We start from the raw sequence: 25,695 nt of genomic DNA, 5'->3' as shown, positions 1-25,695 counted from the left end.
GTTTGGCAAGGCAACTGATCTTATTTTGAACTGACATGTCTGGTTACACCAAGGTTAAATTAATAAATTAAATGTTTTAATCAAATAAATATTCAGTGTTGCATTGAATCTACTCTGAGAGCAGACAAGGAAGCGGCGCATTTGTGAAACGACAGAAGAAACCAGTGAACTGTGTGTGTCTGTGCGTGCATGCGTGCGTGTGTGTGTGTGTGAGAGTGTGTAAAGCACGCACGTCCACGTTTCCTGGCACAGCCAAGCGCTAACAAGAACTAGCAGCTTCTTTGGGGCGCAAACTATTCAAATCCCATCCATTAACAAGCAATCAAGCTTGATTATTCCAATGTTTGCTTTAGTGGTGCACACTGCCACTTTGGTGTGAGTGTCATCAAAGGCCTAGCGATAAAAATGTATCCCCAGATATTTTCTCAGTTTACTCCAAATGCTAGTGGGGCAGGAGACTACCGTAAGAACCTTATAACCATATTATAGCCCCGAGGACACATTCCAAGCTCAATTCTACCATTTGTTTTTATAAATTGAACAAGGGGCTTGACCCAGGCTCTGACGGGGAGAAAGGGAGACTTTGGTCAGCCTACTTTATGCATACATACAGTCCAAGTTAATGACATCAATGATTTGCGGCCCTAAGCAATCTATCTACCTTATGCAACAGTACAGGCAACGTTTCTGACGTAATGTGGTCCGGCAAGTCTAGCGGGGGGACGGACTGAAAAGCGTGTGCCTGATGCCGTTTCATCCAAATGAATTTCCATTGTCTCTAAACTCGGCCCACGCGCGATCGTACGGTATCTGGTCACCGGCGATTTGGTGGGACGGCTCGAGAGTAGGCAAATGTGTGCCGTCACTGCACGTCTACCACCCTGGGGGAAATGCAGGGAGGCACAAATCATACTTTGTTATTCCACGAGGAAGAGAGTGACGAAAAGAAAAGACAATGACAGAGTCAGACCGTCCGCACAAAGCCCCGCACTTGTTCGGTGACGCAGCCGATGTCACTAGAGATAGCGTGTCTGAGCCCTTCGTTCAAACACCTCAAAAGAAGACGACATAAATCCATGATGGAGAAGAGAAAAAAAAGTGTTACATTGACTATAGGACACTTCTGTTAAAGAAAACATATCACAACATTGCGTGGACATCTATTTTGTCCGTCTAGAAATCAACGAGTCAACAACAAGCTATCATAAATGTGGGACAACATGACTGTAATTCTTATCCAACACCGATAGGTTCCTGCCCTATGGGCCGTTCAGGCTTTGACAAGACTTACTTTACTACTTGTTCGGCCATGATGTAACTACAGCCTAGGGCAACATGTTTTAATACAAGCAAGTATATGTGACAGCCCGTCAACTGGGAGGATACCAGAATTTGAGAGGAGAATTCTGCTGATTGGACGTCTATTAGATAACATGTATTGAAAGTGTAGCAGAAGACAGGAAGCAGAGAAGTAAAAATTAAAACCAAAGCATAGATTGCTGTCATACCTTTTCCATAGACCACTTAATGGGATAACTTGAATGGTTTAAAATGACTTAACTTGTATGGTTTACCTGGAACAGTTCAATCAGCCTTTCTTGGAATATAAAAGTTACATGTGTGCACTTAGCTAGGTACAAAGGATGAGATTTTTTGGTGTACTTTGAAAGGGTTAGGTGTGTGTGCGCGCGCATGTGTGCTAGACTGTGTGCTCTTCTGTTTGTGCATGTGTGTGAGTGCACGTGTGTGTGTGTGAGTGCACGTGTGTGTGTGTGTGTGTGTGTGTGTGTGTGTGTGTGTGTGTGTGTGTGTGTGTGTGTGTGTGTGTGTGTGTGTGTGTGTGTGTGTGTGTGTGTGTGTTAGTTTGTGCTAGTGTGTGTCTACGTCTCTCTGTAGACCTATTTGTTTTCTGTTTCATGATTCACTCTTCCCATATAGGGTATTTACTGAAAAAATATGTATATATTTAACTTTGCAAGTCAGTTAAGAACAAATTATTATTTACAATGCTTCCTATCAATACAGGGGCTTCCTTATCCGGGATCCGGGATAGGCTGTCATTGTAAATAATAATTTGTTCTTAACTGACTTGCAAAGTTAAATATATACATATTTTTAAATATGAACTACCCATCACTGATGTAAATGTCATGTTGTATGGCTGTGAGCAACAACTATGCCGCCTGTGGTCAACTGGATACATATTTTTTCAGTAAATTCCCTATATGGGAAGAGTGAATCATGAAACAGAAAACAAATAGGCCTCAGAGAGACGAAGACCCACACTAGCACAAACTAGCACACACACACACACACACACACACACACACACACACACACACACACACACACACACACACACACACACACACACGCACAAACATAAGAGCACACAGTCTAGCACACATGCGCGCGCACACACACCTAACCCTTTCAAAGTACACCAACACATTTCATCCTTTGTACCTAGCTAAGTGCACACATGCAACTTTTATATTCCAAGAAAGGCTGATTGAACTGTTCCAGGTAAACCATACAAGTTAAGTCACCTCGGACTTCAGCGTGATGCCCATTCCAGATGTATTTAAAATGGTTGGGTAGGATATTACATTTGTAATTATAATCAATTCATTCAGAAGTCCTAGCCACAGGCATATGAGAGGTGAGAGAATCAATCAGATTATGTGATTTCTATGGAGATTTAGAATCGTATATGTGTCTACATGTATGTAGTAGTCTGTAAGTAGTAGTGCGTAGGTAGTAGTGCGTATGTAGTAGTCCATATGTAGCAGTGTGTATGTAGTAGTGTGTATGTAGTAGTGTGTAAGTAGTAGTGTATGTAGTAGTGTGTAAATAGTAGTGTGTATGTAGTAGTCTGTAAGTAGTAGTGCGTAGGTAGTAGTGTGTATGTAGTAGTCCATATGTAGTAGTGTGTATGTAGTAGTGTGTATGTAGCAGTGTATGTAGTAGTGTGTAAGTAGTAGTGTGTATGTAGTAGTGTGTAAGTAGTAGTGTGTAAGTAGTAGTGTATGTAGTAGTGTGTATGTAGTAGTGTGTATTTAGTAGTGTGTATGAAGTAGTGTATGTAGTAGTGTGTATGTAGTAGTGTGTATGTAGTAGTGTGTATGTAGCAGTGAGTAGGTAGTAGTGTGTATGTAGTAGTGTGTATGTAGTAGTGTGTATGTAGTAGCAAGTATGTAGCAATGTGTATGTAGTAGTGTGTAAGTAGTAGTGCATAGGTAGTAGTGCATATGTAGTAGTGTGTATGTAGTAGTGTCTATGTAGTAGTGTGTATGTAGTAGTGCATATGTAGTAGTGTGTATGTAGTAGTGTGTATGGAGTAGTGTGTATGGAGTAGTGTGTATGGAGTAGTGAGTATGTTTTAGTGTGTATGTAGTAGTGTGTATGTAGTTGTGAGTAGGTAGTAGTGTGTATGTAGTAGTGTGTATGTAGCAGTGAGTAGGTAGTAGTGTGTATGTAGTAGTGTGTATGTAGTAGCAAGTATGTAGTAGTGTGTATGTAGTAGTGTGTAAGTAGTAGTGCATAGGTAATACCTCCTACATATGCGATGACATCACCTGGTTTAAACATCTCTAGAGACTATATCTCTCTCATCATTACTCGATGCCTAGGTGTACCTCCAATGTACTCACATCCTACCTTACCTTTGTCTGTACACTATGCCTTGAATCTATGCTATCATGCCCAGAAACCTGCTCCTTTTACTCTCTGTTCCAAACGTGCTAGACGGCCAGTTCGTATAGCCTTTAGCCATAACTTTATCCTACTTCTCCTCTGTTCCTCTGGTGATGTGGAGGTTAATCCAGGTCCTGCAGTGCCTAGCTCCACTCCCACTCCCCAGGTGCTCTCATTTGTTGACTTCTGTAACCGTAAAAGCCTTGGTTTCATGCATGTTAACATTAGAAGCCTACTCCCTAAGTTTGTTTTACTCACTGCTTTAGCACACTCTGCCAACCCAGATGTCTTAGCCGTGTCTGAATCCTGGCTTAGGAAAACCACCAAAAACCCTGAAATCTCCATTGCTACCTATAACATTTTCCGCCAAGACAGAACTGCCAAAGGGGGCGGTGTTGCAATCTACTGCAAAGATAGCCTGCAGAGTTTTGTATTACTATCCAGTCTGTACCCAAACAATTCGAGCTTCTACTGTTGCCGCTTGCTATAGACCTCCCTCTGCCCCCAGCTGTGCCCTCGATACCATATGTGAATTGATTGCCCCCATCTATCTTCTGAGCTCGTGCTACTAGGTGACCTAAACTGGGACATGCTTAACACCCCGGCCATCCTATAATCAAAGCTTGATGCCCTCAATCTCACACAAATTATCAATGAACCTACCAGGTACAACCCCAAATCCGTAAACATGGGCACCCTCATAGCTGTCATCCTGACTAACTCACCCTCCAAATACACCTCTGCTGTTTTCAATCAAGATCTCAGCAATCACTGCCTCATTGCCTGCATCCGTAATGGGTCTGCGACCAAACGACCACCCCTCATCACTGTCAAACGCTCCCTAAAACACTTCTGCGAGCAGGCCTTTCTAATCGACTTGGCCGGTGTATCCTGGAATGACATTGACCTTATCCCGTCAAGAGATGATGCCTGGCTATTCTTTAAAAGTGCCTTCCTCACCATCTTAAATAAGCATGCCCCACTCAAAAAATGTAGAACTAGGAGTAGATATAGTCCTTGGTTCACTCCAGACCTGTCTGCCCTTGACCAGCACAAAAACATCCTGTGGCGTTCTGCATTAGCATCGAATAGCCCCCGTAATATGCAACTTTTCAGGGAAGTTAGGAACAAATATTCACAGGCAGTTAGAAAAGCTAAGGCTAGCTTTTTCAAACAGAAATTTGCATCCTGTAGTACTAACTCAAAAAAGTTCTGGGACACTGTAAAGTCCATGGAGAATAAGAGCACCTCCTCCCAGCTGCCCACTGCTCTGAGGCTAGGAAACACTGTTACCACCGATAAATCCACTATAATTGAGAATTTCAATAAGCATTTCTCTACGGCTGGCCATGCCTTCCACCTGGCTACCCCTACCCCGGTCAACTGCTCGGCACCCTCCACAGCAACCCGCCAAAGCCCCCACCATTTCTCCTTCACCCAAATCCAGATAGCTGATGTCCTGAAAGAGCTGCAAAATCTGGACCCATACAAATCAGCCGCGCTAGAAAAATCTGGACCCTCTCTTTCTAAAATTATCTGCCGAAATTGTTGCAACCCCTATTACTAGCCTTTTCAACCTCTCTTTCGTATCGTCTGAGATTCCCAAAGATTGGAAAGCTGCCGCGGTCATCCCCCTCTTCAAAGGCGGTGACACTCTAGACCCAAACTGCTACAGACCTATATCTATCCTACCCTGTCTTTCTAAGGTCTTCGAAAGCCAAGTTAACAAACAGATTACCGACCATTTTGAATCCCACCGTACCTTCTCCGCTATGCAATCTGATTTCAGAGCTGGTCATGGGTGCACCTCAGCCACGCTCAAGGTCCTAAACGACATCATAACCGCCATCGATAAGAGACATTACTGTGCAGCCGTCTTCATCAACCTGGCCAAGGCTTTCGACTCTGTCAATCACCACATTCTTATCGGCAGACTCGACAGCCTTGGTTTCTCAAATGATTGCCTCGCCTGGTTTACCAACTACTTCTCTGATAGAGTTCAGTGTGTCAAATCGGAGGGCCTGTTGTCCGGACATCTGGCAGTCTCTATGGGGGTGCCACAGGGTTCAATTCTCGGGCCGACTCTCTTCTCTGTATACATCAATGATGTTGCTCTTGCTGCTGGTGATTCTCTGATCCACCTCTACGCAGACGACACCATTCTGTATACTTCTGGCCCCTCTTTGGACACTGTGTTAACTAACCTCCAGACGAGCTTCAATGCCATACAACTCTCCTTCCGTGGCCTCCAACTGCTCTTAAACACAGGTAAAACTAAATGCATGCTATTCAATCACTGCCCGCACCTGCTCGCCCGTCCAGCTTCACTACTCTGGACGGCTCTGACTTAGAATATGTGGACAACTACAAATACCTGGGTGTCTGGTTAGACTCTCCTTCCAGGCTCACATTAAGCATCTCCAATCCAAAATTAAATCTAGAATCGGCTTCCTATATCGCAACAAAGCATCCTTCTCTCATGCTGCCAAACATACCCTCGTAAAACTGACCATCCTACCGATCCTCGACTTCGGTGATGTCATCTATAAAATAGCCTCCAACACTCTACTCAACAAACTGGATGCAGTCTATCACAGTGCCATCCGTTTTGTCACCAAAGCCCCATACACTACCCACCATTGCGACCTGTACGCTCCCGTTGGTTGGCCCTCGCTTCATACTCGTCGCCAAACCCACTGGCTACAGGTTATCTACAAGTCTCTGCTAGGTAAAGCCCTGCCTTATCTCAGCTCACTGGTCACCATAGCAGCACCCACCCATAGCACGCGCTCCTGCAGGTATATCTCACTGGTCACCCCCAAAGCCAATTCCTGCTTTGGTCGTCTTTCCTTCCAGTACTCTGCTGCCAATGACTGGAACGAACTGCAAAAATCTCTGAAGCTGGAGACTCATATCTCCCTCACTAACTTTAAGCACCAGCTGTCAGAGCAGCTCACAGATCACTGCACCTGTACATAGCCCATCTGTAAACAGCCCATCTATCTACCTACCTCATCCCCATACTGTATTTATTTATTTATCTTGCTCCTTTGCACCCCAGTATCTCTACTTGCACATTCATCTTCTGCACATCTACCATTCCAGTGTTTAATTGCTACATTGTAATTACTTCGCCACCATGGCCTATTTATTGTCTTAACTTACCTCATTTGCACTCACTGTATATAGACTTTTTGTTTTCTTTTGTTCTACTGTATTATTGACTGTATTTTTTGTTTATTCCATGTGTAACTATGTGTTGTTGTATGTCTCGAACTGCTACGCTTTATCTTGGCCAGGTCGCAGTTGCAAATGAGAACTTGTTCTCAACTAGCCTACCTGGTTAAATAAAGGTGAAATAAATAAAATAAAATAAAAAATAGTGCATATGTAGTAGTGCATATGTAGTAGTGTGTATGTAGTAGTGATTAGGTAGTAGTGTGTATGTAGTAGTGTGTATATAGTAGTGAGTATGTAGTATTGTGTATGTAGTAGTGTGTATGTAGTAGTGTGTATGTAGTAGTGTGTATGTAGTGTGTATTTAGTAGCGAGTATGTAGTAGTGTGTATGTAGTAGTGTGTATGTAGAAGTGTGTATTTAGTAGTGTGATGTAGTAGTGCGTGTGTAGTAGTGTGTATATGTAGTAGTGTGTATGTAGTAGTGAGTAGGTAATAGTTAGTATGTAGTTGTGTGTATGTTTTAGTGTGTATGAAGTAGTGTGTATGTAGTAGTGAGTAGGTAGTAGTGTGCATGTAGTAGTGTGTATGCAGTAGTGAGTAGGTAGTAGTGTGTATGTAGTAGTTAGTATGTAGTTGTGTGTATGTAGTAGTGTGTATGTAGTAGTGTGTATGTAGTAGTGTGTATGTAGTAGTGTGTATCTAGTAGTGAGTATGTAGTAGTGTGTATGTAGTAGTGTGCATGAAGTAGTGCGTATGTAGTAGTGACTAAATAGTAGTGTGTATGGAGTAGTGTGTATGTAGTAGTGTGTAGGTAGTAGTGAGTAGGTAGTAGTGTGTATGTAGTATTGAGTAGGTAGTAGTGTGTAAATAGTAGTGTGTAGTAGTAGTGTAAGTAGAAGTGCATATGTAATTGTGTGTATGTAGTAGTGTGTATGTAGCAGTGTGTATGGAGTAGTGTGTAGGTAGTAGTGAGTATGTAGTAGTGTGTAAATAGTAGTGTGTAGTAGTAGTGTAAGTAGAAGTACATATGTAGTTGTTTGTATGTAGTAGTGTGCATGTAGTTGTGTGCATGTAGTAGTGTGTATGCAGTAGTGAGTAGGTAGTAGTGTGTATGTAGTAGTTAGTATGTAGTTGTGTGTATGTAGTAGTGTGATGTAGTAGTGTGTATGTAGTAGTGTGTATCTAGTAGTGAGTATCTAGTAGTGAGTATGTAGTAGTGTGTATGTAGTAGTGTGCACGTAGTAGTGCGTATGTAGTAGTGAGTAAATAGTAGTGTGTATGGAGTAGTGTGTAGGTAGTAGTGAGTAGGTAGTAGTGTGTATGTAGTACTGTGTAAATAGTAGTGTGTAAATTGTAGTGTGTAGTAGTAGTGTAAGAAGTGTGTATGTAATTGTGTGTATATAGTAGTGTGTAAATAGTAGTGTGTAAATAGTAGTGTGTAGTAGTAGTGTAAGTAGAAGTGCATATGTAGTTGTGTGTATGTAGTTGTGTGTATGTTGTGTGTATGCAGTAGTGTGTATATAGTAGTGTGTAAATAGTAGTGTAGTACTAGTAGTGTAAGTAGAAGTTCGTATGTAGTTGTGTGTATGTAGTAGTATGTATATAGTAGTGTGTATGTAGTACTGTAAGTAGTAGCGTGTGCACAGTTGTAAAATAGTGACAACAACAAGGGAAAGAGAGAATCCATTTCAGAGATGAAGTGTGCAGAGGGAATATCAAGAGAGAAAGATAGGAGAGAGAGAGAGATCAAATCGACAGAAAAAGAAAGGGATTAAATGTAGAAAGAAAGAGACAGGGAGAGAGTCAGGCTTCTAGCATGTTTCAACATCCATCACAACTTTCATCACAACTTCCATCACATATTGATGGAACACCCATATAGAGTTTCCCTCTCTGTCTCTATTTCCATTCCTTATGTCTCTTGCAATTTCTATTTCTGTCTCTCTACAGATCGATGTCACTCTCTCATCACTACTTTTCTCTATCCATACCTCTCTCTGTCGCCCCCTTCTCTCAGAAGCCACTAGCCATTCCATACACCTCCCCCTTCCGTCTTTTAGTCACCCACCCCCAACATGTCATTTGACTAGGGCTGTTGTGGTCACTGTATTACCTCTACACCGGTAGTCAAATTCCATGTGACTGTTGAGTCACGTAAATCTCCTTTTATGCTCCCAGGACATGCGTTGGTTGGTAGCACTCAACTCGCTAACAACCATCAGGTCCTAATGGCCTGGTACTCAGGGCTCTATTGTCCCTCCATCAGGTCTTAATGGCCTGGTACTCAGGGCTCTATTGTCCCTCCATCAGGTCCTAATGGCCTGGTACTGAGGGCTCTATTGTCCCTCTAACCACTCCGACATCAAAGTAAACGTAATCGAAATTCACATCTTCAAAACAGTAGGCTGACTTTTAAAACTCACCTCACTGTGATGATCAACTTGAAGAAAGAAGTTCAACAGCATGTTGAAACAGTGCAAAACATGGTTGTTGTGAATGTTGTGTCAAAGCCAAACACAACGAAATGGACAGCGCTTTCTAAGGTTATGATTCATTTAAAACTCTCATATGTATAGTAGAGCTTAGGCATAGAGTTTATGTGCCAAAGCCCCCCCAAAAAGAGAATTCAAATGATGATTGTACCGTTACACAATACATAGCCGACCGCATATTACTCATGACAGAAACACATCAAAAAAACTGATTTAAGATGTCTTCGGTACATAATTTGTCTAGTTATACTCCAAAATGAAACAAATTCTAGTAATGGCCTTTGAGTGTGGACTGTATTATGCATTCTGGATGGACTGGTTACCTTATGCTACACCTTCTATCCATGAGTCTGGGAGAGAACGTCTAGGTCTTGGCGATGCAGTTGGTTCATTGACTGCAGGGCAGCTTACACAGTTAGCCTACAATTAGAACATTTGTACATGATTTCGAATAGTCTAGTAATACATATTTATTATTTTATATTTTCATAATCAATTACCTTTAGCAATACAGAATATCTCACTACCCTGCATTTCCATCTCCACCTCTCTCCTTTATTCCTTTCTGGAGAGCGCAAGCGGGCTGTCAACCCTTTAATGAAATGTGTTTCATTGCTAAAACATGTTACTATTGAATGGATTTCACTTGGTTTCCAAAATTAAGCACCGGGTAGATGCAGGAACAAAGTTGGAGAGCCCATGGCATACAGAGTTTGGGCGGAATATCACCTGTCGGGCAGCGAGAGCATGCTCCTCAAACAGTGGTTGATGCGTGGAATGAAATAAGTGTTGTTATATTTATTGCTGAGCTGCTCATATTAAGCACATGCTATGAAACCAAAGTAGCCTACAAAATGGACCGGCGGGAAAGCGCACGGCTATTCAGAGCATACAGATGACGTATTTTTTCCCCTTGCCCCAGTTCCTGCCCATTTGTGAAAGTGGGCTACTCTAAATCAAAACTAATTTTACATATTAGTAAAGACAAGATTCAATTGAGAATAGTCTGTATATATATATACATACATATTTTGTGGGACACTCTGTATAATGTCAAATTTGACTGAGCGACAGACCACACACCATTTAATATGCAACTTTTTACCTAAATTATTCATACTAATTATTGTTAGTATTAAACTGTTATCTACTTTCTCAAAACATAAAGATTAATCTGTAAAACAAATAATGAGACATTATTTGGTTACACCACTGAAGATGATGTTGGTGAAGAACCATTTTTAAGAGTCTACAGCAGGGCGCACCGAGCTACGCAATGAAAAGTTGACAGGCAATTATTTCTTTTTTTACTGGAAGGCTAGCCAACACGTCAGCTATCTAGTAAACACTTCAAATACGTGGTTGGTGTCTCTTTTTTGAACAAAATTAAACGGATATATCTTAGAATTTAACAAAATTGTAAGGTTGCCTATAACTGTGGACGATATGCCGATAATACGGGACGTATTGTTTTGCAGACCCGTTTATCAAAAAGCTGATAGTAGCAAAATTTCCACTGAAATGTCAAACCTGCTAATTGCTAACAATTTGTACGACACCGGTAATTTGTACGACACCAATAATCACAAAACATTGAAGGCTTGATCACAAGATAACACAGATTAAGGTAATATATTTCGTAAATGCTGTTGAATATGCCGGTTAATATGGGCTGCTACGCTGGGACCATGTTTCAAATGATCACTTTTACTCTCAACATGGCCACTTCATATGTGCACTCGCTCCGTAATGGGAGAAAAAAAAATCATTTTTATTTTATTCAGCTAAGTTCAATATTATTCTTCTTACTATAAAATCACATAATAAAAAATAATATCACGGGACTTATAAGCATATCTTGTAAGCTAAATGAACAAGCCTGCAGCCGATGGCACGCCACATAGTCAGATAACATACAGTAATAGAGGCCAACTCATATTCTGTTCTCCTGAAATACATTTTCTTCATATCAGAATGTTTCTTTAGTCCTGAATAAAATAAAAAAATGGATTTATTGTGACGACGTATATAAAATGTATTTTTTTTACTTTTTTTTTTTTTAAACGTAGATGTTCCAAAGGCGTGCATCAGTGGATTGTATGCGTGGAGGCCTGGAGATGCCAAATGTGTTTATGCTAATTAACGGTACATTACCGTGAGACAGGCAGTCTTTTGCATGACAATCATCGGCTGACAAAATGGCATGACTGCCACAGACCTAGATGTGACACACTGAAACATACTAAGCGATAATGATAATGAAACCAGACCATTTAAGAGCTTTTAATTAAAAAGCATGTTTACCTAATCCTTTGACCTCACCCTCCCTGGCAGCGCCAGGGAATCTTATTAGGTGATGATGATAAGACTATATTACCTGAATAAATCATGTCGCTCATAGAGTGAGAGAGAAAGAGAGAGAGAGAGAGAGAATCAGCTCAATGTAATTGAAGAATCCATAGAATCTAACAATTTCTGGGAAAGTTGGAAAACACCAAACAAACAAAAACAGGAAGAGTTATCTATCCAAAATTGAGATGTATGGATAAACCACCTCTCCTATCGTTTTGTCCCTATAACAAAGAACGAACAGAAAAAACATATTCATGATCAAATCTTAGAATCAACTATTAAAGACTACTAGAACCCACTGGATTCTCCAATTACATTGAATGAACTACAGGACAAAATAAAAACTCTCCAAACCAAAAAGGCCTGTGGTGTTGATGGTATCCTCAATGAAATTATAACAAATACACACCACAAATTACAATTGGCTATACTTAAACTCTGTAACATCATCCTTAGCTCTGGCATCTTCCCCAATATTTGGAACCAAAGACTGATCACCCCAATCCACAAAAGTGTAGACAAATTTGACCCCAATAACTGCCATGGGATATGCGTCAACAGCAACCTTTGAAAAATCCTCTGTATTATCATATCAGATTCGTACATTTCGTACATTTCTCGTACATTTCCTCAGTTAAAACAATATACTGAGCAAATGTCAAATTGGCTTTTTACCAAATTATCGTACGCCAGACCACATATTCACCATCCACACCCTAATTGACAAACAAACCAAAACAAAGGCAAAGTCTTCTCATGCTTTATTGATTTCAAAAAAATATTTTTGACTCAATTTGGCATGATGGTCTGCTATACAAACTGATTGAAAATGGTTTTGGGGGAAAAACATACAACATTATAAAATCCATGTACACAACAAATGTGCGGCAAATGTGCTGCTTTGACAATGTACAGACTCAGTAAGCATAGGCTTCCTATTGAGAAAGGCCGCCGTAGGCAGAACTGGCTCTCAAAAGAAGACAGGCTATGTGCACACTGCCCACTAAAGTGGAAACTGAGATGCACTTCCTAATATCCTGCCAAATGTATGACCATATTAGAGACACATATTTCCCTCAGATTACACAGACCCACAAAGAATTAGAAAACAAACCCAATTTTGATAAACTCCCATATCTACTGGGTGAAATACCACAGTGTGCCGTCACAGCAGCAAACATTTGTGACCTGTTGCCACAAGAAAAGGGCAACCAGTGAAGAACAAACACCATTGTAAATACAACCCATATTTATGTTTATTTATTTTCCCTTTCATACTTTCACTATTTGCACAACGTTACAACACTGCATATAGACATAAACATTTGAAATGTCTTCATTCTTTTGGAACTTTGTGAGTGTAAAGTTTACTGTAGATTTTTTTTTCTTGTTAATTTGCACTTTTGTTTATTATCTCTTTCACTTGCTTTGGCAATGTAAACATATGTTTCCCGTGCCAATAAAGCCCCTTGAATTGAATTGAAATTGAATTGAGAGAGATTGAGAGAGGGGGGGAATACCTGAGGTAATCCTGTTTGGGGCTGCCCATGTCCGAAGGTCTACATTATGTAATAGAAGTGTCCGTCCAGGCGTGGGTGCTTAGCCCGGCTAATAAGTCCATTATGGCTTTGTTGAGGCACTAATCTCTACAGTGTGTCTGTGTGTGTGTGTGTGTGTGTGTGTGTGTCACACTGAAGGTGGTGTTTAACAGATGCTGTCTTATTGGAAGCCAAATGAAAAGTCTCTCTATCCATTTGTCCTCGCTATCCAATCTCCTGGCAGATTGGACTGTAATGGCGCTACTGATACAGTAGTGTTGGTGTGGAAAATGAGAAGCCGGCAGAGTCATAACAACTGAGCTGAGCAACTTCGAAAACCTTGAGCTGAAAATGGACTTTGAAAACGTCCTAAAGGGAAGCAAAAACAAACATCCCTCAAGCACACAGACAGACATAGAATGGCTGTGTTTGTTCGCATGGGTGTTTGTTCATGTGTGTGCCGTTCTTATAAGCAAGCACGAGAAATGCATAATCAGCGAGAAAGCCATGAAATGTATCACAACAAAGCAAGTGTGAAATATGATTTGGCTAAACAAAGTCAAACCCAGTGTGTGGTCGGCCTGACAGAGCAAAAGACGGGGGCACTTCAACGAGAGAGGCCTGGTACTCTGATGGATAGGCTGGGTAACTATGCCTGGCAAGAGAGGGCCTGCTGAGGGGATAGACTACTGCAAATAGGAGGCGCACACACACACACTCAGACACACACACTCAGACACACACACTCAGACACACACACACACACACACACACACACACACACACACAGGCACGCACTCAGACAAACCGAAACACACTCTCACACACAAACACACACACACAAATAAAAGCCTGCAGATGTTGGCTAGAGCAGTTTATCCCTCAAAGTTGCTGAGCTGTCTCGTCCGCTTGTCCATATCGTCTCCACAGGGGGCCTGAAAAGGCCTAAACCTGGCATGTTTAAGCTCTTTCTCTCGGAGAGCTTGTCAGATCAAAACACCTACGTCGTCAAGATGGAAGGTGCGACATGGAGGGTTTAGTGTTAGCATTCAAATGAGAGTTTATGGAATGGAGGGATGCAAGTGGAGGGAGGGAGAGAGGGATGAAGGAGGGGTCTCTGTTTACATGGATTCCAACAACAGAGCACCGATTCATCAAAAGCAGAGACAGAAAAACGACCCATGAATAAATGAATAGCCGGTCCACAATGCATAGAGGCTAAAGACGAGCGACAATTTACGCCAGGTGAGTTTAAATACACTCTCGTGATGTGGGTGAGTCCCCCCTAAACTCTTGGTGATGTAGCAGTGTGTCACGTCCTGACCAGTAAAAGGGGTTATTTGTTATTGTAGTTTGGTCAGGGCGTGGCAGGGGGTCTTTGTTTTGTGTGGTTCGGGTTTTTTGGTTTATGTTCTACATTTTCTATTTCTATGTGTTTATCTAGTTTTCTATTTCTATGTTGGGGTTTTGGTAATGACCTCCAATTAGAGACAGCTGGTTGTCATTGTCTCTAATTGGAGGCCATATTTAGTTGGGTTAGTTTTCACTTGTGTTTGTGGGTGGTTGTTTCCTGTATAGTCTGTGCACCTTACGGGACTGTTTTCGTCGTTTGTTTTGTTTAAGTGTTTTTCCTTCAATAAATAAGAAGATGATCAATATACCCGCTGCATTTTGGTCCGCTCCTTACGACGTCCGTTACACAGTGATATACCCGCCTAATCACAAATAGCGACAGGGTATGCAGGAATATATGTGTTTAAACTGTTTTAAATAAACAGATGGGCTTTCTTAGACACTGGTCCAAAGTATGTCTCCAGTCCCAACGCAAATGAATTCAGGTTCCTTAAAAAAGAAGAGGATGAAAACGGATTCAGTAATGAAGCTGGCATTTCACGGGTAATCACTGCTGGGCCGACAGTTTCTAAACCTATACTTGCACGTGTGCACAGCTAAACAGCAAGGCCACTTGGATGGCGCCGCACCAGAAAGCATATACCATAGAATCTCAATCTGTACAACACCCATCGAGCCCGTCTAATCAGTCGTCAGATCAGGATATGAGGTGATATGAGTGTGAGGTGTGGAGATACAGAGAGACAAAGTGAGAGTGGAGATATATGCTTTACTGTAGTTGTCTTGATGACTGATGTAACATGGCAGATGTATCTACAGTGCAGTGTGTAGACCAGGAGAGTTGAGACAGAACTACGTCATTTTTCTCTAGTCTATTAGTCTATTAGCCCCAAGGGCAAAACAACGTCATTTCTAACCCATATCAAGCCATTAGATATTTTTACCCAGGAAACACTGAGTTCATTTCTTCCTTTTCCATTTGATATTTATCTCGTTCCGTCGTTTCTCTTTTTTCCCCTTCTTTACTTCCAGTGCCTGTCTTTCTGTCAGCCAGATTTTTTTTCTCCCTATTTTCCTGCCGAGTCGCAACAATAGAGGGAAGACTTATCTTGTCAAGAGATCAATGTGCATCAATTACCCAGCATTCCCTCTGTGTGTGTTTAATTACAGAGCAATCACTCGGAGATACCAGTGTTACTGATTATTTTGTGCGGCTGATACTTCTTGTAAATATTAGGGAGCACGTAGATGATGGAGGAAGTAGGGTGCATGGCTTGGGGTGTTGTGATGAAAACAGCAGCGGTGGAAAATTACTTTCCCCCATAGAGATACTAAAGAGCCCATCTCCAGTCAATACAAGGCCTCTTCTGTGACAGCATTGGCCATTCAGCCATTTAGGGCTATCTCCATTGTAAATAAAATAAAAGAGCCCTATGCATCTCTACTGTAGGTGTTCCCCCTCCCACAACCACAGGGAGATGGATGGCTCTTCCTTGTGGCCTTGGTGTGGGTGATGTAAGGCCTGCCGTAATGGAAACTGGCACCGGGTGCTGAGTGGGCGCACCTGAGGCTTGTTGGGGGAAAGGTGGGAACAGACGTTTGTGTGTGTCACACCGCCCCATGTCAGACTGCACTGCACGGACGGGATAGAATAAAACAAAATGGGGAAAGAGAGATATACAAGAGACAGAGAGAGAGAGATCGAGAAGAGAGAAAGATTGAGAAGAGAGAGAGAGAGAGAGAGAGAGAGAGAGAGAGAGAGAGAGAGAGAGAGAGAGAGAGAGAGAGAGAGAGAGAGAGAGAGAGAGAGAGAGAGTGAGAGAATGGAACATAATCACTCAAAGGTTAGTGAGGTCTGGCACAGTGTCCCAAATGAAGGGTGTGAGCGTCGCCGGGCAGACTGTGAGCTCAGCCGGCTGTCTGATAGATCACCTCCCCACTCCCTGGAACAAACCTTGCAGAATAAAGAAAGGGGCAGCATATTGATTTGAGAGTGACTGTTATTACGAGAGAGAGAGACAGGGGGGAGAGAGAGAGAGAGAGAGGGGAGAGAGAGAGAGAGAGAGAGAGAGAGAAAGAAAGAAAGAGAGAGAAAGAGAGAGAAAGAGAGAGAAAGAGAGAGAGAGAGAATATGTAACATGTAAGATTCTCCTACATGTCCAGAGGAAAACTACAAGCAATGCATGCAGGGCAGAATTAGGCCAATATCCACTAATAATAAAAACAACAAAAAAGAGCAATTAAGTTTTGGAAACATCTAAAATACAGTGACCCACAATCATATCATTACCAAGCCCTGCAATGCCAAGAGCTGAGCAAAGAAAATAGTCCCCTCATCCAGCTAGTCCTGGGGCTGAGTTCACAAACCTATTCTACTAACACACTGAAGCCTCAGGACCAGAACATTCAATCAATCAGAATGAACCAAATTACAACACAGTCAAAACAAAACTACGTTGCTTATTGGGAAACACAAGCACAAACACAAAGCAAAATGCAGTGCTATCTGGCCCTAAATCGACAGTACACCGTGGCTAAATATTTGACCATAGTTACTGATCAAAATCTTAGAAAAACCTTGACAAAGTAAAGGCTCAGTAAGCTTGGCCTTTCCATTAAGAAGTGTAGACACAGGAAAACCTGGCTCCCTGTAGAGGAAAGGCTGTGCAACCACTGCAACACAGCAGAACCTGAGACGGAGCTGCATTTCCTGACAAAATGTCAAAAATATAAAACAATTAGAGTGTCATTTTCCCAAATTTGAATCCCTTATTCAAGGTTTCAAAGACCTCTCTGATGAGGATAGGCTACCCGTCCTGTTGGGGAAGGACGCAGAGAGCTGTGGGTTGGCAGCGCACTACATTGCTGCCTGCCATAAGATGAGGGACAGTGTCTGACAGACCAATCAACCTGCACATGTCCTCTACTGTATGCTTATTGTTATTGTTGAATGTATGGTTATTTTGACCCTTGGTTTTTGTTGTTACTGTTGTCCCGTTGACAATTTTGATTCTCATTTGTATTTATTTTTATATTGTAAATATCCAAAATAAGCTTTGGCAATATGTACATTGTTACGTCATGCCAATAAAGCAATTTGAATTGAATTGAATTGAGAGATTGTGTGTGGCGAATCTCAGACGTTATCTGTATTACAACACCTGTATAGGGGTAGATGAGAAGTACGGGTTGCCAATCAAATTTCCCTGCCCAATCACTACAGGGCATAGGTACTCGGTTATCATCCTCCTCCCAATGACTTCTATTCTACTGTCCTCAGTTCCCGCTGTCAGAGTCCACCATTAAAGATGCATTGGGTGGGTTCAGGGGCACCTAAAACCACAGCCAATTTACTCATTGCAGCATTATACACTACCAAGACCAAAAACTCACATTACTACCCCAGCAGGAAACCACGACTAACACTTAAGTGAGAGCTCTGGTCAAATGGAATATACTCCACAACTACACACACTAGAGCTCCTGAGTGGCGCAGCGGTCTAAGGCACTGCATCTCAGTGCTACAGGCATCACTACAGACCCTGGTTGGATTCCAGGCTGCATTACAACTGGCCGTGATCGGGAGTCCCAGCGTCGTCTGGGTTAGGGTTTGGCCGGGGTAGGCCGTCATTGTAAAGAAGAATTTGTTCTTAACTGACTTGCCTAGTTAAATAAATAGTGAATATATTGTGTCTGCCTGGAGAACGGTCCCCCTTTTCTTTTCTCTTCTGCTTTGGGAGACGGTTTCACAGTTCCAAACTGTGTTTAAGAAGCGTATGCTGCTCTCCCTTGCTTTGGATCTCGCAGTGAGACGTTGGACACAAAGTTTGCCTTATTCTGTCTTGCTGTTTGACCGTGACTCACTTCGACAATGGTAGGAAGGTCTTCGCTGAACACCGTTCGCTTCCGAGGGGACAATAGAAAATGGATTTAAATCCCATGTTGCTTATTTCACACCGTACCACCGTGAATACAGCACTGGCCTTGGTGTGGATTGACAAAATGTAACTTTTATATTAGAAGAAAATCTATTCATTTGCTTGTTTGCTGACAGTGTGTTTTTTCCTTGCTTGTTCCATGCTGAAAAAACACGTTTTCACTAAGCATTGTGTTGTGGTGATTTGTCTGTCTGTCATTCTGTCTGCCTGTGTCAGATTTTCTGCCTCCTTGTCTGTCTGTCTGCAGACCTGTCTGCCTGTCTGGCGTCCAACGGCTCCCAGCTTGTTTTATTGCTTTGCTTCCAGTTAAGACCTACTAGTGGTGAGGTTAATGCTATTCTCCGCAGTTTGCTGGACTGGCCCTCGCAAGCCCTCATCATTTCACCGGCGCTGCTGCCGGGTGGGACACTTCAAAGATACTCTCTCAAAGTCAAAGACACAAAGAAAAGCAAGATGCCCTGTGCGTGATACTCTGGAGAGAATACAATTTTCGAAGCCTAATGATGCATTTAGTCAGCTGGGTGATATTCACACTATACAGTATATGTGATTAGGAGACAAAAGAGCCCGTTTGTTCATCTTCAAAAGATGGACCTACATTACAAAATGGCTGCTAAGCATCTTGTTATGGAAAGGATCTTTGGTTTGGAGCCAGACCCATGTTCTACTACTAGACTACGTTATCTGCCTAAGAGTCACAGTGACGTCAAACGCTTCCATCAAATGACAGCAACATTTGCTCTCTATAAATACAACTCAACACATTAAAGACAAATTCATCCATCTGCTGTTAGCGTTACAAACAGCATTTAAGTAGAACTATTGGAAGATCGCCAATAACGCAGCTAGTCTCGGTGTGGCGTAGGGATTCAGAGCAGAGGTCAGGCAGGGTGAGGTTGAAGCACAATGTTGCATCGTAACCTTCCAGTGACAAATCACCAGATTAATGACAGGATTAGGAGTGGCCCGTCACTTTACACATCACCCAATTAACATGATGGATGGACCGTCAGGGCCAGGCATTTTTGCTCGTTTGTCTTGCGTACCCTTGAACTCCAGCTGTAACTGACCCGCTAAGATATCGATGAGCCCCCCGAAAACATGGATAATTTTGCTGAAGGGAAAAGGTGATACTTAGGGGTGTTGCGGTGACGGTGTTACCGCCACACCGGCAGTTATGAGTCACGACGGCAGTAAAATTCTAAGTGACCTCTTAGAAACAGTAATCTCCTCTTATGCACTCAGGACATCCAGGTTGGATCACAACCGGCCGTGATTGGGAGTCCCATAGCGCACAATTGGCCCAGCGTCATCCGGGTGTGGCCGGTGTAGGCTGTCATTGTAAATAAGAATGTGTTCTTAACTGACTTGTTGTTATGTTCGTCGTAAACATTGGACCAAGGTGCAGCGTGGTAGGCGTACATTTTTAATTTATTAAATGAACACCGAAAACAAAACAAATACAAACGAAAACCTAACGTTCAGTAGGGCATACAGCACAGTACCAAAAACAAGATCCCACAATCTTAGGTGGGAAAAAGGGCTGCCTAAGTATGATCCCCAATCAGAGACAACAATAAACAGCTGCCTCTGATTGGGAACCATACTAGGCCCACAAAGAAATATAAACATAGATTTGACCACCCAAGTCACAACCAAATAGAGAATAAAACAGACTCTCTAAGGTCAGGGCGTGACAGTACCCCCCCAAAGGTGCGGACTCCGGCCGCAAACCTGAACCTATAGGGGAGGGTCCAGGTGGGTATCTCATCTCGGTGGAGGCTCCGGTGCGTTGTCGCGGACTCCGGACCGTAGATTGTCGTCGCGGACTCCGGACCGTAGATCACTGCTGGAGGAACCGAACCACCGATCGTCGCCGGAGGCTCCTGCGTGGGAACCCTCGCTGGAGGCTCCTGATTGGGAACTCTCGCTGGAGGCTCCGGACTGGGAACCCTCACAGGCGGCTCTGGACTGGGAACCCCCGCTGGAGGCTCTGGACTGCTGACCATCGCTGTAGACTCTGGACCGCAGACCGTCGCTGAAGGCTCTGGACCGCAGACCGTCGCTGGAGGCTGTGGACCGCAGACGGTCGCTGGAGGCTCTGGACTGCAGAACGTTGATGGAGACTCCGGACCTTGGCTCATCACTGGAGGCTTCGGGCCATGGATCATCACTGGAGGCTTCGTGCGTGGAGCCGGCACAGGATATACTGGGCCGTGAAGGCGCACTGAAGGTCTTGAGCGTAGAGCTGGCACAACCCGTCCTGGCTGGATGTTCACTTTAGCCCGGCAAGCGCGGGGCGCTGGCCCAGGACGCACTGGGCTGTGAAGGCGCACTGGCGACACAGTGCGTAGAGCCGGCGCAGGATATCCTGGGCCGTGGAGGCGCACTGGAGGTCTGGAGCGTAGAGCTGGCACAACCCGTCCTGGCTGGATGCTCACTTGCGCACGGCAAGTGCTAGGAGCTGGCACAGAACGCACCGGGCTGAGGATGTGCACTGGAGACACATTGCGTATCTCCACAAAACATGGTACCTGAAGGGTCACACGCTCCTCAAAGCGACTGTCTTGCTCCAGACTCCAACCCCTTTCGTCCCTCTCCACTGCCAACCACTCCTCGCTCAAAAGATCCAAGAATTCCTCCTCGGTCTCAGACTCACCCCTCAGCACCGATGCCCACGTCATCTGCCCCCCCTCCAAAATTTTTTGGGGGGCTGCCTCTCGGGTTTCTGTCGTGTCCTCTCCACGCTGCTTGGTCCGTTTGTGGTGGGATCTTCTGTTACGTTCGTCGCAAACATTGGACCAAGTTGCAGCGTGGTAGGCGTACATTTTACATTTATTAAATGAACACCGAAAACAAAACAAATACAAGCGAAAACGTAACGTTCAGTAAGGCATACAGCACAGTACCAAAAACAAGATCCCACAATCTCAGGTGGGAAAAGGGGCTGCCTAAGTATGATCCCCAATTAGAGACAACTATAAACAGCTGCCTCTGATTGGGAACCATACTAGGCCAACAAAGAAATATAAGCATAGATTTGCCCACCCAAGTCACACCCCGACCTAACCAAATAGAGAATAAAACAGACTCTAAGGTCAGGGCGTGACACTTGTCTAGTTAAATAAAGTTAAAATAAATTCAAATTTATAAAAACGTGTTAGTAGTACCCAACTCGCTAACGATCATCAGGTCCTAATGGCCTGGTACTCAGGGCTCTATTGTCCCTCCATCAGGTCCTAATGGCCTGGTACTCAGGGCTCTATTGTCCCTCCATCAGGTCCTAATGGCCTGGTACTCAGGGCTCTATTGTCCCTCCATCAGGTCCTAATGGCCTGGTGCTCAGGGCTCTATTGTCCCTCCATCAGGTCCTAATAGCCTGGTTCTCAGGGCTCTATTGTCCCTCCACCAGGTCCTAATGGCCTGGTGCTCAGGGCTCTATTGTCCCTCCATCAGGTCCTAATGGCCTGGTGCTCAGAGCTCTATTGTCTCTCCATCAGGTCCTAATGGCCTGGTACTCAGGTCTCTATTGTTCCTCTAACCACTCTGACATCAATGCAAATACAATCAAAAATCACATTAAACACTGATCATCAAAACAGTAGGCCTATCATACTTTTAAAACTCACCTCACTGTGATGATCAATTTGAAGTTCAACAACAGGTTGAAAGAGAGTGGCATGGTCGTTGTGGATGTTGTTTCAAACACAAGGAAATGGACAGCGCTTTCTAAGGTGGAGATTCATTTAAAACACCCATATGCATATTAGAGCATATGCATAGCACTATATACACTGCTCAAAAAAATAAAGGGAACACTTAAACAACACAATGTAACTCCAAGTCAATCACACTTCTGTGAAATCAAACTGTCCACTTAGGAAGCAACACTGATTGACAATACATTTCACATGCTGTTGTGCAAATGGAATAGACAACAGGTGGAAATTATAGGCAATTAGCAAGACACCCCCAATAAAGGACTGGTTCTGCAGGTGGGGACCACAGACCACTTCTCAGTTCCTATGCTTCCTGGCTGATGTTTTGGTCACTTTTGAATGCTGGCGGTGCTTTCACTCTAGTGGTCGCATGAGACAGAGTCTACAACCCACACAAGTGGCTCAGGTAGTGCAGCTCATCCAGGATGGCACATCAATGCGAGCTGTGGCAAGAAGGTTTGCTGTGTCTGTCAGCGTAGTGTCCAGAGCATGGAGGCGCTACCAGGAGACAGGCCAGTACATCAGGAGACGTGGAGGAGGCCGTAGGAGGGCAACAACCCAGCAGCAGGACCGCTACCTCCGCCTTTGTGCAAGGAGGAGCAGGAGAAGCCTGAGCCCTGCAAAATGACCTCCAGCAGGCCACAAATGTACATATGTCTGCTCAAACGGTCAGAAACAGACTCCATGAGGGTGGTATGAGGGCCTGACGTCCACAGGTGGGGGCTGTGCTTACAGCCCAACACCGTGCAGGACGTTTGGCATTTGCCAGAGAACACCAAGATTGGCAAATTCGCCACTGGCGCCCTGTGCTCTTCACAGATGAAAACAGGTTCACACTGAGTACGTGACAGACGTGACAGAGTCTGGAGACGCCGTGGAGAACATTCTGCTGCCTGCAACATCCTCCAGCATGACCGGTTTGGCGGTGGGTCAGTCATGGTGTGGGGTGGCATTTCTTTGGGGCTGCACAGCCCTCCATGTGCTCGCCAGAGGTAGCCTGACTGCCATTAGGTACCGAGATGAGATCCTCAGACCCCTTGTGAGACCATATGCTGGTGCGGTTGGCCCTTGGTTCCTCCTAATGCAAGACAATGCTAGACCTCATGTGGCTGGAGTGTGTCAGCAGTTCCTGCAAGAGGAAGGCATTGATGCTATGGACTGGCCCGCCCGTTCCCCAGACCTGAATCCAATTCAGCACATCTGGGACATCATGTCTCGCTCCATCCACCAACGCCACGTTGTACCACAGACTGTCCAGGAGTTGGCGGATGCTTTAGTCCAGGTCTGGGAGGAGATCCCTCAGGAGACCATCCGCCACCTCATCAGGAGCATGCCCAGGCGTTGTAGGGAGGTCATACAGGCACGTGGAGGCCACACACACTACTGAGCCTCATTTGGACTTGTTTTAAGGACATTACATCAAAGTTGGCCTGAAGTGTGGTTTTCCACTTTAATTTTGAGTGTGACTCCAAATCCTGACCTCCATGGGTTGATAAATTGGATTTCCATTGATTATTTTTGTGTGATTTTGTTGTCAGCACATTCAACTATGTAAAGAAAAAAGAATTTAATAAGATTATTTATTTCATTCAGATCTAGAATGTGTTGTTGAAGTGTTCCCTTTATTTTTTGGAGCAGTATATAAGAGACTAAACCCAAAAGGAAAACCATGAATAAAAATAATGATTGTGCCATTATACAATACATAGCCTACCGCATTTTACACAAGGCAGAAACACATACAAAATACTGATTTAAGATATTTGGTACATAATTGGTCTAGCCTAAATGAAACAAATTCAGAGTTAGCTTCATTTATAATGAATTTGTTTTTGAGATTGAATAGTCTAGGGCATTTTTTTTATATTTTCATAATTAATAGGCTGACACATTACCTTTAGTAAAAGAATATCTCACCACTGTGTGTTTCCATCGCCTCCCCTCTCTGATTCAGAGGGGTTGGGTTAAATGCGGAAGACACATTTCAGTTGAATACATTCAGTTGGACAACTGACTAGGTATCCCCCTTTCCTTTCTCCCTCTCCTTCATTCCTTGTCCAGTGTGCAGAGAGGGGCTGTCAACTTAATGAAATATGTTTCGCTGTGAAAACATGTTACTGTCGATGTTCCCAAACAGATTTCACTTGGTTTCCCAAATGAAGTGACAGGGTTAGATAGCCTACGGCATACAGAGTTGGGGTGGAATATCACCTGTTGCACAACGAAATAACCGGAGTAGCCTGTCCAACATGAGTGAAATGAACTGCTGGGGAAAGTGGCCTCAAATCCCTATTCGAGTGCAAACGGATGACATTTCTTTGTTTCTCTTGCCCCTTTTCCTGCCCATTTGATAATGAGCCATTCTAAATCGAAACTAATATTACACATTAGTGAACACAATATTAAATTAAGAATAGTCTGATGGGTGAAAATATGATCACTTGATGAGAGAACAGCGTGTGCAGCCTGAGGCAAGGAACAGAACACATGCTTTGTTAGCGACTTCCTCAAATCATCGATAGTCTATAGTCACACCACGCAGCCCGTACACGTTTTGACTTCTAAGGCATTCTATGGTTTGTATAGTTCACAATTAAAGTAGCCAAATACTGTAACTCTAAATCTAGCATATAGGACCCGTTTCAAATGATCACTTTTGCTCTGGAATGGGAAAAACATGCTTTCTATTTTATTCTGCTGAATTCAATTATAATCTTCTTACTAAAATCCTATAATGTAAAATAACGGCACGGGACTTATAAGCATGTCTTGTCTGCTAAATGAACAAGCCTACAGCCGATGGCACGCCGCATAGTCGGATAACATACAGTAGACCAACTCATTACGTTCTTCTGAAATACATTTTCTTCATATCAGAATGTTTCTTTAAACCTGCCTAAAATAAATAGATATATTGTGATGGTGTATATCCAATTGATTTAAAATATAGACGTTCCAAAAGGCACGCATCAGAGGCTTGTACACGTGGAAGGTCTGGAGATGCTAAACGTATTAGCGTAGCCTAGCACATTAGCTTTAGTGCTGGGAGCTAGCACACTGCTGCTATCTGCTGCATGGCCGCGTATGGACAGCCTCAGCGGGTATATGAGGCCCTGTGGTGCAGGATGAAATATGTTTGCCTTAGTTAATTGGGTTTAATGGTGGTCAGGTCGGGGCTGAGAAAATGCTGCCCGGTCCCCACAGAGAGGGCCTTCACCCTGGGGCAGATGCAGGCAAACCCCCCCTCCCTCTGGTTCTCCTTCCAGAGGTCACTCTATTCCCTTTATCATGCATTACTTTTGGCTTTATGTGCACTATATAATCGAATAGGATGCAATTTCAGACACAGTTGAGAACTCAAGTTTCAGATAATAGGAAATGTCTTGAAACTATATATGTTGGTGTCCCTGAGCACACATTGTAACATG

At 43.4% G+C, this 25,695-nt stretch overlaps 1 protein-coding gene across 1 annotated transcript in view; it reads right to left on the bottom strand.

Annotated features, from left to right (window-relative positions):
* LOC115192023 (catenin alpha-2) overlaps positions 1-25,695 on the bottom strand; it is a 661,748-nt gene that overhangs the window by 287,441 nt on the left and 348,612 nt on the right. The window lies entirely within an intron of this gene.

Source organism: Salmo trutta, chromosome 4, assembly GCF_901001165.1.
Source record: "Salmo trutta chromosome 4, fSalTru1.1, whole genome shotgun sequence".
NCBI classification, from domain to species: domain Eukaryota; kingdom Metazoa; phylum Chordata; class Actinopteri; order Salmoniformes; family Salmonidae; genus Salmo; species Salmo trutta.
This window is presented reverse-complemented; position numbering and strand designations above follow the sequence as displayed.